The sequence below is a fragment of the Asparagus officinalis genome, chromosome 4, assembly GCF_001876935.1.
Source record: "Asparagus officinalis chromosome 4, Aspof.V1, whole genome shotgun sequence".
Lineage (NCBI taxonomy): Eukaryota > Viridiplantae > Streptophyta > Magnoliopsida > Asparagales > Asparagaceae > Asparagus > Asparagus officinalis.
This window is the reverse complement of record NC_033797.1, coordinates 80,314,077-80,330,676: the sequence shown is the minus strand read 5'-3', so window position 1 is coordinate 80,330,676 and position 16,600 is coordinate 80,314,077.

Genomic DNA, 16,600 nt, shown 5'->3' with positions numbered 1-16,600 from the left:
GTTTCTCCTCTTTCAGGCAGTGAGTCCGGTGCACGGAGAGTCGTAGGTTGATGGGACTTCTTAGTTGTCCAATTAGCTATTTATTAAACTTTGTAGTTATTGCAAAACTCCACATGTAGTTGATTATTTTCAGACTCTAGATTGGTATTTTATTTTAGAGTTGAGAACTCTTGTGAGACTTTGTTTATTTGACTCATTGTATTTGAGATTCAGTTTAGACTCAGAGATATATCTACTTCATTCCAGTTGGGCTCATTGTTAATATTTCTTATGCTTCTTCTATGTATATTTTTAGTGTTGTTTGATTTTGATTATTTACCTGTCTGTACCTTCATCTATTTATTGTTTCTACTAGAGAGATAGTGATTGTGATGGTGAAACATGTCGTAGCATGGTGTTGGTGCTTGGCAGGTTTGACAATCCGGGCTTCACCTGGGACTGCAGCCTTGTGTGAATCCTAGGGCATCACACACTGTCCGTGTACCAAACTTATCAGGGTAGTATTATCAGCGTGTAGCTACCCTAAGACCGCTCTACAGAGGGTCTCTGTATTTGAAAAGATCTCCACCAGAACGTCCAAGTCCAAGCCAAGGTATTTCTATAGAAAAAGATTAGTTGTACAAGATGACGAACTCCCAGAGGTCACCATCAATATGGTCGATGAAGAGAAGTCAACGCGAAGTCTTAGTCCCCATCATTTTTCGGACGTATCCCAATGTATAACTCGGTTGCGTGAGGGAACTACTAGGCATAGGAACTATCAGAGGATGGATAGCAGATTATCCTCAGATGATGAAGCATCAGATGCGAACTCTGTCATTGCTTCTGACAATATGGTGTCCAGCATAGGACGATCTCGTGAGGCGTTCATGATCAACGCTGAACAAATGACCAAAATCATCGAGGATGTTTTGGCTAGGCAAAAAGAGAACTTTAAGTTCGAATTAGAAATGGTCATGTCACGGATGAAGGAAGAGCATGACCAACAAATTTGGGCTCTTTCAAATCAATTCGGTGAATCCAGCCATCGCAACCTTGCTAACCAAGTAGGTAGCGATTCAGATGTGGATGAACGTATCAATGCTGAGAACCCTCCTGTTGATCAAAACGCTGGGGATGGCCCCACTAAAGATAACAATACTTGAGGTGGTCCCACCGAAGATGACAATGTTGGGAGTGGCCGCATTATTCCTCTCAAAAATTGTCTAAAATAGGATATAGACGAGGATGAAAAGATGAAGGATCTCGAGAATAAAATCGACGCTCTGATGTCTGCTCAAGAGGTGAAGAAGACCGGGATTCTGTGTCCTTACCCAAGAGAGTAGGATTCGATCCCGTATCCAAAAAAGTTCAACCTGATCAACTTCACACCATTCGACAGGAAGGGCTCGCCCACTCAATATTTGATCTATTTCAAATCCCACTTGGGCATGATTTCTGGCAACGAAGTCTTGATGGTTTGGTCATTCGTTAGCACCCTCCGTGGGCCTGCTTTGATTGGTACTACCGTCTCAAGCCTGGAAACATCAACAGCTGGGACGATATGGAGAGCTCATTCCTCTGCAATTTCTTTGATGATGACACTGAGATATCCATCAGGACACTCTTCGAGGAGAAACAGGAGGATGGGGAAACGGTCGATGACTTCGTCAAGTACTTCCAGAATAAGGCGATCAACTGCCGAGATCCAATCACAGAGGACTTCATCCTCCAAACATGCCACAATAACCTCTCTTTGGACGTGTTGGAAGTTATGGGAGTAGCACCATCCAATACCTGGAAAGAGTTAAAAGTACGCGGAGAGCAGGCCGAACGCTTCCTCCGAAGGAAGAAGGCCAAGAGAAGCCAACCGATGGCTAATCCTCCGAACTCAAACTTTGCCTCCCGTGGTAAGGGCAAGGCACCTACAATAGTTATTGACGTTAATCAGACGTCGTAACAACAACCCCGAAGACAGCAAAAGACTTCGGATCCAAGACTCCAAAAGGAGTACTCCTTCAAGGATGAAGATGTTCCAGCCATTTTTGAGTCCCTCCTTAAAAATAACAAGATCAAGCTACCACCTATTGCAGATCAGGAGGAAGCTGGCAATACTATGGATCCGAAGTACTATGCGTACCATAGGAGGATCCTTCATCCTACCAAGGCTTGCTTCGCTCTCAAGAATAGCATCAAAACCTTGGTTGAAGCCGTCGTCATAACACTCAATTAAGTCGAACGAACACTCCGAAGAGTATACGAGTATAAACTTCTTCTTAATCCTCCAACCGGTATATGAGGTTAAACTACTCTCCGGTACTCCAATAGGTATATGAGTCTAAACTGTTTCCTACCTTTGACGGGAAGTTCCTGGAGGATTTTATACATAATATTCTTAAGGATAACCCGGTCATCCAACTGACTTTAATATTAGACCCAGTTTTGCGAAAAAAGCTGGGGGTGGGTAATTCATTTAACGGGAAGTTCCCTAAGAATTCTACATAGTGTATTTTCTAGGATAACCCGGTCACTACAAGAAGGTGATGAATAAGAAACTCCCACTCAAACTCCCGCTATGTATGTGCACTCAACATTCTCATTGTTAGAGTCCAGACATAGTATTCAGAATTTTAATCTCCTGATCATTGACGGTTATCAAACCCCTCTGTTTTATGTATTTGCCACTTAACACTAGGAACCCCCTTTGAGTGATTTGTACGAATCAATACTCCTACTGTAATTTGTACTCCCACTCTTACTGTTCACTTGGTCAAACCTTGCTATAGTTAGGATCACAACCAAAGTCCCCTCTCGATTCCTCCAATGAACGAGAGGTCCACGAATCGAGCGATCAATCCTTCCTACAGTTAGGATCATCTCAAACCTCCCACTTGGTCAAACCTTCCTACAATTAGGACCAAAACCAAAATCCCCTCTCGATTCCTTCCATGAATGAGAGCTCCACTTTCAAATCAAGTGATCAAACCTTCCTACATTTATGGTCACTTCAAACTCCTGCTTGGTCAAACCTTTCTACAGTTAGGGCCATAATCACAATTCACTCTCGATAAACGAAAAAATTACCTTTAGTTCGGTAATCAAACCTTCCGACAATTAGGATTATCCGAATCTTTTCGATTCTCGGAGTGGAGATCCCACTCTTAGTTTCACTCTTCAGATTCTCGAGGTGAAATCCTACTTCGAGTCTCCTTTGTAATTGGAAATAGAATATAAAATTCTCCCTTTCCAGTATCGGGTTTGTCTTTTCCCCAAGAGAAGACACGACCTTTTTAACTCTCATAATCCGTGCTTAACATGTGTGTGGAATTTTATCCCTAAGCCTAAGTAGGGATAAGTCAGCGCCTAACACGCGTTGCTGGTTAGTCTTTAACCGTAAAAAGAATAAAAGCCCACATATTCGATATTGTGGCAGGTTGTTATTAATAACACCATAATCTGTGCCTCACACACACGGGGAATTTTATCCTGAATCCTAAGGAGGGATAAGTCAACGCCTAACACGCATTGCTGGTTTAGTCTTTTACCGATTAAAGAAGACACCAAAATACCAATATGGGGTATTTTATCCTGAAGCCTAAGTAGGGATAAGTCGGTGTCTAACACGCATTGCCGGTTAGTTCTTTTCCGTAAAAAGAACAAAAGCCCACATATTCGATATTGTGGCAGGTTATTATTAATAACACCGTAATTTGTGCCTTACACGCGTGGGGAATTTTATCCCGAATCCTAAGTAGGGATAAGCTAACGCCTAACACACGTTGTCGGTTTAGTCTTTCACCGATTGAAGAAGACACCAGAATCCAAATCTGGAGAATTTTATCCCGAAGCCTAAGTAGGGATAAGTCAGCGCCTAACACGCGTTACCGATTAGCCCTTGACCGTAAAAAAGGACAAAAGCCCACTTATTCGATATTGTGGTAGGTTGTTATTAATAATACCATAATCCGTGCCTTACACGCACGAGGAAGTTTACCTCGACTCCTAAATAGAGATAAGTCAATGCCTAACACACGTTGTCAGTTTAGTCTTTCACCGAGTGAAAAAGATACCAGAATCCGAGTCTGGGGACTTTTATCCCGAATCCTAAGAAGGGATAAGTCAACACCTAACACGCGTTGTTGGGTAGTCTATTCCCGTGAGAAAGACGAAGTCAACGCCTAACAACACCTAACTCTTTTAGCACAACGTTATATGCGGAACGGACTTAAACAATCCGCATGCAAGCCCGATTCAAACGGTAATCGGTAAAGGCACATCAAATCCGTTGATGGCTGAGGATTTGCCAAAAATCTTGAGTCTGCATCTGATACATGCGGCCGGGTAGTTTTTTCCTGTGAGAAAGATGAAGTCTACGTATTCAATATTGTAGCACTAAAAGAGTTAACTCTTTTAGCACAACGTCACATGCGGAACGGACTTGAACAATTCGCATGCTAATCAGACTCAAATGGTAGTCGGTAAAGGCTCATCAAACCCGTTGATGGCTGAAGGTTTGCCAAAAATCCTATGAATGTGAGAGTCATTGACGCATCAGCCCCATTAGTTGGTCTCGTGACTCAAGCATCCAACAACTTCAGGATAAGATCCATATCTGCAGACGAATCAGCTTTAACAGTTGGTCCTGCAGCCCCAACTATTGGAAACACCATGCTCCAATATCTTAAGAGCTTAAACTGTGTATACTCTAGCAAACGTATGAGCATAAACTGTGTTAATGGCGCGCGATCCGAAACCCTAGGTTAACGCCGGTCAACGCGTAACCCTAGGTCAACGCCAGTCAACGCATTGTAATGAAAAGTTAACACCGATCAATGCGTAACCCTAGGTCAATGCCACTCAATGCGTTGCGACGAAAAGTTAACGTCGGGCGATCCGAAACCCTAGGTCAACGACCGGGCAATCCGAAACCCTAGGTCAACATCGGTCAGCGTGTAACCCTAGGTCAATATAGGTCAACACGTTGTGACAAAAAGTCAACACCAGGCAATCCGAAACCCTAGGTCAACGACCGGGCGATCTGAAAATCTAGGTCAACGCATGTCAATGTGTAACCCTAGGTCAATGTAGGTCAACGCGTTGTGACGAAAAGTCCATGCCGGGCGATCCAAAACAACACCGTTCAATGCGTAGCCCTAAGCCAATACATTATGACAGAGATAGTTAGTTCAAAGTTAACTCGACAGGACAAGCCAAAATCAATTCACTAGTTTTGATTCAAGACTTCGACGACGACCAGATGATAAACGCAGCGCCGGGAGAACTTCAACTCTTCGTCAAACTATCGAATAGACTGAAAATTGAAGGAGTCAAGAATCAAAGCTAACTACAGATCACATCCAAAGTATTCTAGCCTCCTCTATAAAAGAATGAGGCTGAAATACTTTGGAGGGGGTATCTGTAGGTGTCTAAAATTGCCTACGGGCCCTCACACGTAGCCCGAGGCACAGAGAAGATGATGAACATCACTATCCGAGTCACAAAAACTTAATCGACATTGACAAGCACAAGAAGTGAGTCAACAAACCATGCGAAGCAACGAAACTTCGAAAAAACAAAAACACGAACTGATCAGAAGTTCCGTGTTACTTATGAAAGACGAAACACCCCTCGTGTCCCATCCACTCCATAGAAGATTCAGTCACGGGATCTTGTAGATCTTCTTGACGGCTTTCCGACGCATCTTGAATCACACGATTCTGAGTTCGGATGACGATAATACAGCTAAAACGGACAAGACGCACAGAACTACGTTTCGGGCCTCGGCGAAACACCCATAGGTGTTTTGGCCTTGGCTGAGACACCCACAGGTGACCCACGGGTGTCTCGGCCAGGCCGAGACACCCACGGGTGTCCGCAAACCCGAAAATCAGATTTTGGCAGTTTAAAGCCATTTTTCGACTGTTAACCGTCTGGATTTGTTTCAACTGATCTGATATCATGCATGAACGCGGTTAAGTGGTTACAACTGAAGATAAGATCGAACCGATCGTTCTTATCTGAAAACAGGGGTCCCTAAGCCTATAAATACAGCCCTAGGATCTTCATTTTTTCAGAGCTGGAATTCTCGAGCGTTGGCGAAGCCCTGCTGAATTGAGGACTGAAGAGCCACGAATTTTAGAGAGGAGGAGAAGAACTGAAGAGCCATGAATTTTAGAGAGGAGGAGGAGATATCAGCGAATTCTTCAGCATAAAGAAGAGGAGTTCATCAGATCTGTAGCCCGGTTCCTTCTCTTAAGATTGCCCTGTTGCGGTAATCTTAAGAAGAGTGATTATCTCGTTGTTGCCAAGCTAATTGCTTCGGTTTCTTGATTCCTTCGCGAATCAACGAAGCTCTGGATCTGATCTGATCGTTTGGTGGTCCACGGATATCAACGTCCCCGTCACAGGTAAAGATCCCACGCAAGCAGCAGACGATAAACACCCGTTGCATTTGTTTGAAGGAGATTGTAATTTTAATTTCATTGTGTAAAGGTCTTATAAAAAGACCGATCTTTTTTTGAACTTGTTGTCACGACTGAAGTTGTAATAAGTTATACAATGAAGAAATCGATTTCCCACCCAAACAAAGACACCTATGGGTGTCTCGGCCAAGCCTTGGCCGAGACACTCTTAGGTGTCTCGGCCAAGTCTTGGCCGAGACACCTCTTGGTGTCTCGCCGAGGCTTGGCGCGTTATTCTGCGCGTTGTGTCCGTTTCCGTCGTAACTTTATCTTTCGATCTCAGATATTCCGCGCATTGTGTCCGTTTTTGCCGTAACTTCATCGTCCGATCTCGGAATTACGCGGTTCAAGATGCGTTAAAAAGCTAACGAGGAGATCTACAAGCTCCCATTGTTGAATCACATGTGAAGTAGACGAGACACAAGGGACGCTTCATATTTTGTGAGTGATGTACAGCTCTCGGTCCATTCGTGTTTTGTTATTCCGAAATTCCGTTGCTTCGCATTGTCCATCGAATCACTTCATGAATTTGTCGTTATTAAATGAGCTTCTAAGACTTTAATACGATGTTCATCGTCTTCTCTCTGCCTCGAGCTGCGTAGGGGGACTTATGGGTAATTTTTGATGCCTACAATAATATGTAAAAACACAAATCAAAGCTAAACAAACACACACATATTGTAACAACCTTTAATAACCTAATACACATACTATAAAGCCATAACACCACACACTCCCACCGAAAAATAACAACTCCTATTCAAAGAAAAATATAAGAATAAAACGATATTGATATAATATGATCTACGAAAAATACATAAATAAGAGAAACGAAACAGAAGAGTAACACGATGTAAAATAACACAAGTCAAAATAATAAAAAATACCAATCTGACAAAGAAAACATAATGGAAGGACTCAATGCATTCAAATAAGTAACGAACAAATTAACAGAATAAAACTCAAAATAAATTAATACATACAAAAATCATAGAATACACTGAATCATAAATGCTTACTAGCAATACTGACACTCACAAACATACTACTAGATAAAGACGTATAATATATAAAAACAAAAACTATGGAAGGTAAAATAGGTATATAAGCAAATAAAAACATAAGAAGAGCATAATTTCGTATAATAAAAACACTAATATATTTTAGATAAATATACCATGACTGATTGATGAACATGTTAATATAAACACTGGTAATACATGAAATAAAACACGATTAAACACGGTTGATACTAAAAGTGATGAATGACTATAAATCAATAAAAATAAACATCATAAATATAATAATTTACGTGAATACACTATAATGAAAAGAGAATAGTAATTATAGAAGAATTATAATAATTTACGTGAATACACTATAATGAAAAAAGAATAGTAATTATAGAAGAATGAAAAAGTAAAACACAACACACGTAACAAAAATAATGAATAGAGAATGAACAACAAACAATGACACAATAAAAGACATAAATATCTAAAAATGCCATAAAATACTAAAAAATAGTATGTATATACAATGTATATTGTCGTAATGACAAAACAATACATATCTAAAATGAAGCAAACAACGAAAAATATATAAGTACACTAAAAACAAACCATGAATAAATAGTATACATACTCACAAGCACTATTTGGAATTATCTTTATGTTGATTATAAAAGGATAATAATTAACAATATGATTTGAACAATTAAAAATGTATAAGTAATGATATATATTTTTAATAAAAAACATACAATATAATACTGTGTGTGATATATAAAATAATGTAATAAATGTAGGCATATAAAATTGCTTATAGGTCCCTTAGCTCAGCTCGGCACAAACCGACGAACCAACGAGGCGACGAGATCGACCAATCGCACGCGAACAACGGAATGGAAAAAAACTAAAATGGTCGCGACGACTCGGAGCTCAGAAATTTTGATGGTGCTAGCTTCAAAATTGCGTGAGGACCCCCCGTCACGGTGGATGATTGGTCAATAAACACGCCACGTAGGTCGTCGAGTGTTTGCATTGCCCTAAAAAAACTGATTTGACTTATCACAATAAGTTGCTGAATTTCCAGCGACCAAAAGGTGCTATATTTTATCGATAAGGTGCTATACTATTGCCATAAGGTGCTATACTTTATAATAAGGTGCTATACTTTATCAATAAGCTGCTATACTTTCCCATAAAGTGCTATACTTTATCAAAATCTAAAAATTGAGCGAGTACCCCTCGTCGAGGTGGATAATTGGTCACGCGACACATAATATTGCCCAATAGGCTGTAGTTAACACAACCTACCATCAAAATTTCTTCAGTTCAATCAGTGCATCAGTTCATTACAGATATTCATATCTATCAACCACTAAACTCAAGCGCATAACATTGAATGAAAATAATCCATGAAGATTGAATGGAAATAATCCAAAATCACCACTATCGAAACGTTGTATACATTTCTACTAGATACATTTCTACTAGTTACACTGATAAATTTGATACAACATGATACATTGGATAGTGCATTTGATACAATATGCACACAAATCATCTATATATACATAATATAGAAAATTTCATACAACACGATACATTGGATACTACTTGGTACATCATAGTGCAGGCTGTAGTTGATTTGCCGTTTGGGTTGCAATGTGACAGCAATGCGAAGATCTGATCGAATGCCAATAGTGGCGGATTCTCTCATGTATTTGATTCGAAAGTTAGTGTGCATTGACGAATGGTTTCTGATTGAGGGGTAGCTGTGCGTTACGTTAGGTGTGCCATTCGTGTAGATCCGACCGGATCTAGATCGCGCGGTGGTCCACGGATTAACCCCGGCGCAGGCAAAGAACCCACCAAAGTGAGCGACCGCAAAACAGGAGCTCGTGATTTGTTCACAGAAGGAAAGTTGTAATTTTTTCTTTATTTTCTTTGATTTAGTTGTAACCGGATCTATAAAATACCGGATCTTTGTAACCCAAGATGACAATTATCTCAATGAAAAAGAAAACAGTTTTCCCCGTGAACAATCTGGCGACCACAGTGGGAGCCGACGATCTCGCCAACGAGATCGATGCGTCGCAGCCGCGGATTGCAATCCCGGTCGTGGAGGAGGTCGAGTACGAGTTCGACCAAGCCAAGTTCGAGGAGTACGTGTCCTCGTCCGGATCTACCTCCCCCCGCAAGTCCAAGAAGTTCTCCTCCGGGAGAAAAGCTCGTTGGTTTGAAGCTGCTCGGGAAGCCCACGAAGCTCTCAACCCAACTGACGCCGAAGTTGCGTCAAATGAAGTTTTCCACTGCCCCAATCAGGTCACCCCAACTCCCGCCAACGCCTCCACTGTTCAGGGTGTTGTGACTCTCTCAAAGAGAGCCCGCCAGAGGCGTCGTCAACGCCTTGCGCGGCAACTCGCTAAGGCGATGGAGTCTACGGACGGATTCCGCTACCACGCGGAGTTGAAGAATAGAAGAGGCAAACAGCCTCAACTACCAATGAATGGCGACTCTTCCAAGCCGCCAAAGAAAGAATGGGTCCGCGTCAAACGGAACCGTTCGACGCTCGAGGAGCGTATTCGCAAGCGCCGCGCGATGTCAGCGCAGGCACGGGCTCAAGCTCAGGAAGCCCGTAGAAAGCTGCAAAAGGAGGTGGAGAAGAAGCCAACACCAACACGCCAAGTCTGGAAGCCTAAGTCTGAAGTGGCGACTCAGGCCAAAAAGCAACCAGTGCAGCCTTCTAAGGAAGGTCAAACTCCGGCGAGTCAACCAAAGTCGCCGTCAATCCCAATAACTTCTCCGGGAGATCATGCAGAGTCATCCCGCAAGAAGAAATCAATTTTGGAGCGCCTCGGTCCAGTTCCTGACGTGAGAGGCAAAGCTCCAATTCACGAGCGTTGGGGCCCGATGAAGAAGCCCAGGACGACTCAACATACTGGGGGTCGCCATCACCTCCAGCATGACAAAGACCTCAAGGCAGCTGCGCGCACCAATTTGCGCATTGAAGTCCAAGATCACGCCGAAAATTCACGCCCAAAAAGGCAGGTTTTGAGGCGGGTAACCTTTGAAAGCCCAAAGAAGGCAAGTCAACCTCAGATGGAAACATTATCATCTGATAATGATTGTGTTGTACCTGAGAAGGCGTGCCCGCACACGATAGGTTACTCTGACTGTCAAAATGACGAGTTGTACTATCGTGCTGGGGGTACGAATAGAACCAGGAAGAGGAGTCCCCGAGAACGGGAAATTCAATGTCCCTGTTCCAAACTCATTCGGGCGGTATTGTCGGAATGCAATTGCATTAAGGCGGTCCCCGAAAGAGTTTCAGTTTTTGAAAGACTTAATGCGGAAACGCCAAAACCAAGGCCTAGGCGCTTCCAACGAAGAAGAAGGGTGATTGAAGACGGAGAATTTCCGAGGGTCACCACCAACATGACGAGCAAAGGGACATCGGCACGAGAAGATTTCGAGTCGATTCTGAAAGCTTCCCGACCTAGAACCCGTCTGCAGTCCGGAACCATAGAGCGAGCAACTTATGGTAGGATTCGGACAAGACGCCCTTCAGAAGATGAAGAATCTGATGCCGGCTCCGCGGTGGCATCAGATAATACAGTATCCAGCGAGGGACAACCCCGCGAGGCCCTGATGATAAGTGCGGAGCAGATGGCCAAGATGCTTGAAGACGCTTTGGCTAAGCAGAAAGAAAGTTTCAAATTTGAGATGGAGATGGCCATGCAGCAGATGAGAGAAATGCATGACCAACAGATCCAAGCATTGGCGAACCAACAAGGCGAGCAGAATCATCGTAACCCGATTAATGTGGAAGATGAGGATACAAATGCTCGTAACACCAATGATCCTCCCGTCAACGCAGGGGGTGGTAATGAGAATGCTGGCGAAGAAACCGGCGAAAACCTGAAGATCAAGAACCTCGAGAGCAAAATCAACACACTAATTTCCGCTCAAGAGACGAAGAAAACAGGCATTCCTTGCCCATACCCAAGAGAATGGGAATCGATCCCATATCCGGCGAAGTTTAATCTAATTAACTTCACGCCGTTTAATGGGATGGGTTCACCTACCCAGCATTTGATTTACTTCAAATCGCATTTGGGGGTGATCTCTGGTAATGAGCCTCTGATGGTGCGGTCATTCGTCGGCACTCTTCGCGGAGCCGCCTTCGATTGGTATCGCCGCCTCAAGCCAGGCAGCGTAAACAGCTGGGATGACATGGAGACCAAGTTCCTGGCCAACTTCTTCGACGACGACACCGAGATATCTATCGGATCGTTGCTCGATGAGAAGCAGAAGGACGGAGAGTTAGTCGATACCTTCGTCAAAAGATTCCGGAACAAGGCGATGAATTGCCGGGACCCGATCACAGAGGAATTCATCCTCCAAACTTGCCACAACAACCTTGCGTTGGACGTGTTGGAAGCAATGGGAACAGCACCGTCTGACACTTGGAAGGATCTGAAGGCCCGAGGGGAGCAGGCTGAGCGATTCCTTAGAAGGAAGAAGGCCGAGAGGAACCAACCGACGGTTAATCCGCTGGACTCAAATTTCGCCTCTCGTGGTAAGGGCAAAACACCTGCAGCTACTGGTGGTGCTAATCAAGCGTCACAACAGCAATCCCGAAGGCAGCAAAAGACTTCGGGTCCGAGACTCCAAAGAGAGTATTCCTTCAAGGACGAAGACGTTCCAGCCATCTTCGAATCCCTCCTTGAAGGTAACAAGATCAAGCTACCACCTATCACAAATCAGGAGGAAGCTGACAACACTACGGACCCAAAGTACTGTGCATACCACAGGAGGGTCGTTCATCCCACCAAGGATTGCTTTGCTCTCAAGAATAGCATTCAGACCTTGGTTGAAGCCGGCGTCATAACGCTAAGGTAAGCCAATTGAGAACGGCAAAACTCCAAAGAGTATACGAGTATAAACTGTTTCTCAATCCTCCGACCGGTATAAGAGGTTAAACTACTCCCTGATACTCCAATAGGTATATGAGTCTAAACTGTTTCCCCACTTTTGACGGGAAGTTCCTGGAGAATATTAAGCTAATATTCTTAAGGATAACCCGGTTAGTTAACTGATAATAATGTCCGAACCAGTTCCGCAGAGGAAACTGGGGGTGGACGATTTATGTAACGGGAAGTTCCCAAAACCACAGCAATGTAATGAATAAGAACTCCCATTCTCACCATGTCTATGCACTCAACACTCTCTCTGTTAGAGTCTGGACGTAAAGTACCCACTTGGTCAAACCTTCTTACAGTTAGGACCACAGTCAAAATCCCCTCTCGATTCCCCCAATGAACGAGAGGTCCACAAATTGAGCGATCAAACCTTCCTACAGTTAGGATTGTCTCAAAACACCCACTTGGTCAAACCTTCTTACAGTTAGGACCACAGTCAAAATCCCCTCTCGATTCCCCCAATGAACGAGAGGTCCACAAATTGAGCGATCAAACCTTCCTACAGTTAGGATTGTCTCAAAACACCCACTTGGTCAAACCTTCTTACAGTTAGGACCACAGTCAAAATCCCCTCTCGATTCCCCCAATGAACGAGAGGTCCACAAATTGAGCGATCAAACCTTCCTACAGTTAGGATTGTCTCAAAACACCCACTTGGTCAAACCTTCTTACAGTTAGGACCACAGTCAAAATCCCCTCTCGATTCCCCCAATGAACGAGAGGTCCACAAATTGAGCGATCAAACCTTCCTACAGTTAGGATTGTCTCAAAACACCCACTTGGTCAAACCTTCTTACAGTTAGGACCACAGTCAAAATCCCCTCTCGATTCCCCCAATGAACGAGAGGTCCACAAATTGAGCGATCAAACCTTCCTACAGTTAGGATTGTCTCAAAACACCCACTTGGTCAAACCTTCTTACAGTTAGGACCACAGTCAAAATCCCCTCTCGATTCCCCCAATGAACGAGAGGTCCACAAATTGAGCGATCAAACCTTCCTACAGTTAGGATTGTCTCAAAACACCCACTTGGTCAAACCTTCTTACAGTTAGGACCACAGTCAAAATCCCCTCTCGATTCCCCCAATGAACGAGAGGTCCACAAATTGAGCGATCAAACCTTCCTACAGTTAGGATTGTCTCAAAACACCCACTTGGTCAAACCTTCTTACAGTTAGGACCACAGTCAAAATCCCCTCTCGATTCCCCCAATGAACGAGAGGTCCACAAATTGAGCGATCAAACCTTCCTACAGTTAGGATTGTCTCAAAACACCCACTTGGTCAAACCTTCTTACAGTTAGGACCACAGTCAAAATCCCCTCTCGATTCCCCCAATGAACGAGAGGTCCACAAATTGAGCGATCAAACCTTCCTACAGTTAGGATTGTCTCAAAACACCCACTTGGTCAAACCTTCTTACAGTTAGGACCACAGTCAAAATCCCCTCTCGATTCCCCCAATGAACGAGAGGTCCACAAATTGAGCGATCAAACCTTCCTACAGTTAGGATTGTCTCAAAACACCCACTTGGTCAAACCTTCTTACAGTTAGGACCACAGTCAAAATCCCCTCTCGATTCCCCCAATGAACGAGAGGTCCACAAATTGAGCGATCAAACCTTCCTACAGTTAGGATTGTCTCAAAACACCCACTTGGTCAAACCTTCTTACAGTTAGGACCACAGTCAAAATCCCCTCTCGATTCCCCCAATGAACGAGAGGTCCACAAATTGAGCGATCAAACCTTCCTACAGTTAGGATTGTCTCAAAACACCCACTTGGTCAAACCTTCTTACAGTTAGGACCACAGTCAAAATCCCCTCTCGATTCCCCCAATGAACGAGAGGTCCACAAATTGAGCGATCAAACCTTCCTACAGTTAGGATTGTCTCAAAACACCCACTTGGTCAAACCTTCTTACAGTTAGGACCACAGTCAAAATCCCCTCTCGATTCCCCCAATGAACGAGAGGTCCACAAATTGAGCGATCAAACCTTCCTACAGTTAGGATTGTCTCAAAACACCCACTTGGTCAAACCTTCTTACAGTTAGGACCACAGTCAAAATCCCCTCTCGATTCCCCCAATGAACGAGAGGTCCACAAATTGAGCGATCAAACCTTCCTACAGTTAGGATTGTCTCAAAACACCCACTTGGTCAAACCTTCTTACAGTTAGGACCACAGTCAAAATCCCCTCTCGATTCCCCCAATGAACGAGAGGTCCACAAATTGAGCGATCAAACCTTCCTACAGTTAGGATTGTCTCAAAACACCCACTTGGTCAAACCTTCTTACAGTTAGGACCACAGTCAAAATCCCCTCTCGATTCCCCCAATGAACGAGAGGTCCACAAATTGAGCGATCAAACCTTCCTACAGTTAGGATTGTCTCAAAACACCCACTTGGTCAAACCTTCTTACAGTTAGGACCACAGTCAAAATCCCCTCTCGATTCCCCCAATGAACGAGAGGTCCACAAATTGAGCGATCAAACCTTCCTACAGTTAGGATTGTCTCAAAACACCCACTTGGTCAAACCTTCTTACAGTTAGGACCACAGTCAAAATCCCCTCTCGATTCCCCCAATGAACGAGAGGTCCACAAATTGAGCGATCAAACCTTCCTACAGTTAGGATTGTCTCAAAACACCCACTTGGTCAAACCTTCTTACAGTTAGGACCACAGTCAAAATCCCCTCTCGATTCCCCCAATGAACGAGAGGTCCACAAATTGAGCGATCAAACCTTCCTACAGTTAGGATTGTCTCAAAACACCCACTTGGTCAAACCTTCTTACAGTTAGGACCACAGTCAAAATCCCCTCTCGATTCCCCCAATGAACGAGAGGTCCACAAATTGAGCGATCAAACCTTCCTACAGTTAGGATTGTCTCAAAACACCCACTTGGTCAAACCTTCTTACAGTTAGGACCACAGTCAAAATCCCCTCTCGATTCCCCCAATGAACGAGAGGTCCACAAATTGAGCGATCAAACCTTCCTACAGTTAGGATTGTCTCAAAACACCCACTTGGTCAAACCTTCTTACAGTTAGGACCACAGTCAAAATCCCCTCTCGATTCCCCCAATGAACGAGAGGTCCACAAATTGAGCGATCAAACCTTCCTACAGTTAGGATTGTCTCAAAACACCCACTTGGTCAAACCTTCTTACAGTTAGGACCACAGTCAAAATCCCCTCTCGATTCCCCCAATGAACGAGAGGTCCACAAATTGAGCGATCAAACCTTCCTACAGTTAGGATTGTCTCAAAACACCCACTTGGTCAAACCTTCTTACAGTTAGGACCACAGTCAAAATCCCCTCTCGATTCCCCCAATGAACGAGAGGTCCACAAATTGAGCGATCAAACCTTCCTACAGTTAGGATTGTCTCAAAACACCCACTTGGTCAAACCTTCTTACAGTTAGGACCACAGTCAAAATCCCCTCTCGATTCCCCCAATGAACGAGAGGTCCACAAATTGAGCGATCAAACCTTCCTACAGTTAGGATTGTCTCAAAACACCCACTTGGTCAAACCTTCTTACAGTTAGGACCACAGTCAAAATCCCCTCTCGATTCCCCCAATGAACGAGAGGTCCACAAATTGAGCGATCAAACCTTCCTACAGTTAGGATTGTCTCAAAACACCCACTTGGTCAAACCTTCTTACAGTTAGGACCACAGTCAAAATCCCCTCTCGATTCCCCCAATGAACGAGAGGTCCACAAATTGAGCGATCAAACCTTCCTACAGTTAGGATTGTCTCAAAACACCCACTTGGTCAAACCTTCTTACAGTTAGGACCACAGTCAAAATCCCCTCTCGATTCCCCCAATGAACGAGAGGTCCACAAATTGAGCGATCAAACCTTCCTACAGTTAGGATTGTCTCAAAACACCCACTTGGTCAAACCTTCTTACAGTTAGGACCACAGTCAAAATCCCCTCTCGATTCCCCCAATGAACGAGAGGTCCACAAATTGAGCGATCAAACCTTCCTACAGTTAGGATTGTCTCAAAACACCCACTTGGTCAAACCTTCTTACAGTTAGGACCACAGTCAAAATCCCCTCTCGATTCCCCCAATGAACGAGAGGTCCACAAATTGAGCGATCAAACCTTCCTACAGTTAGGATTGTCTCAAAACACCCACTTGGTCAAACCTTCTTA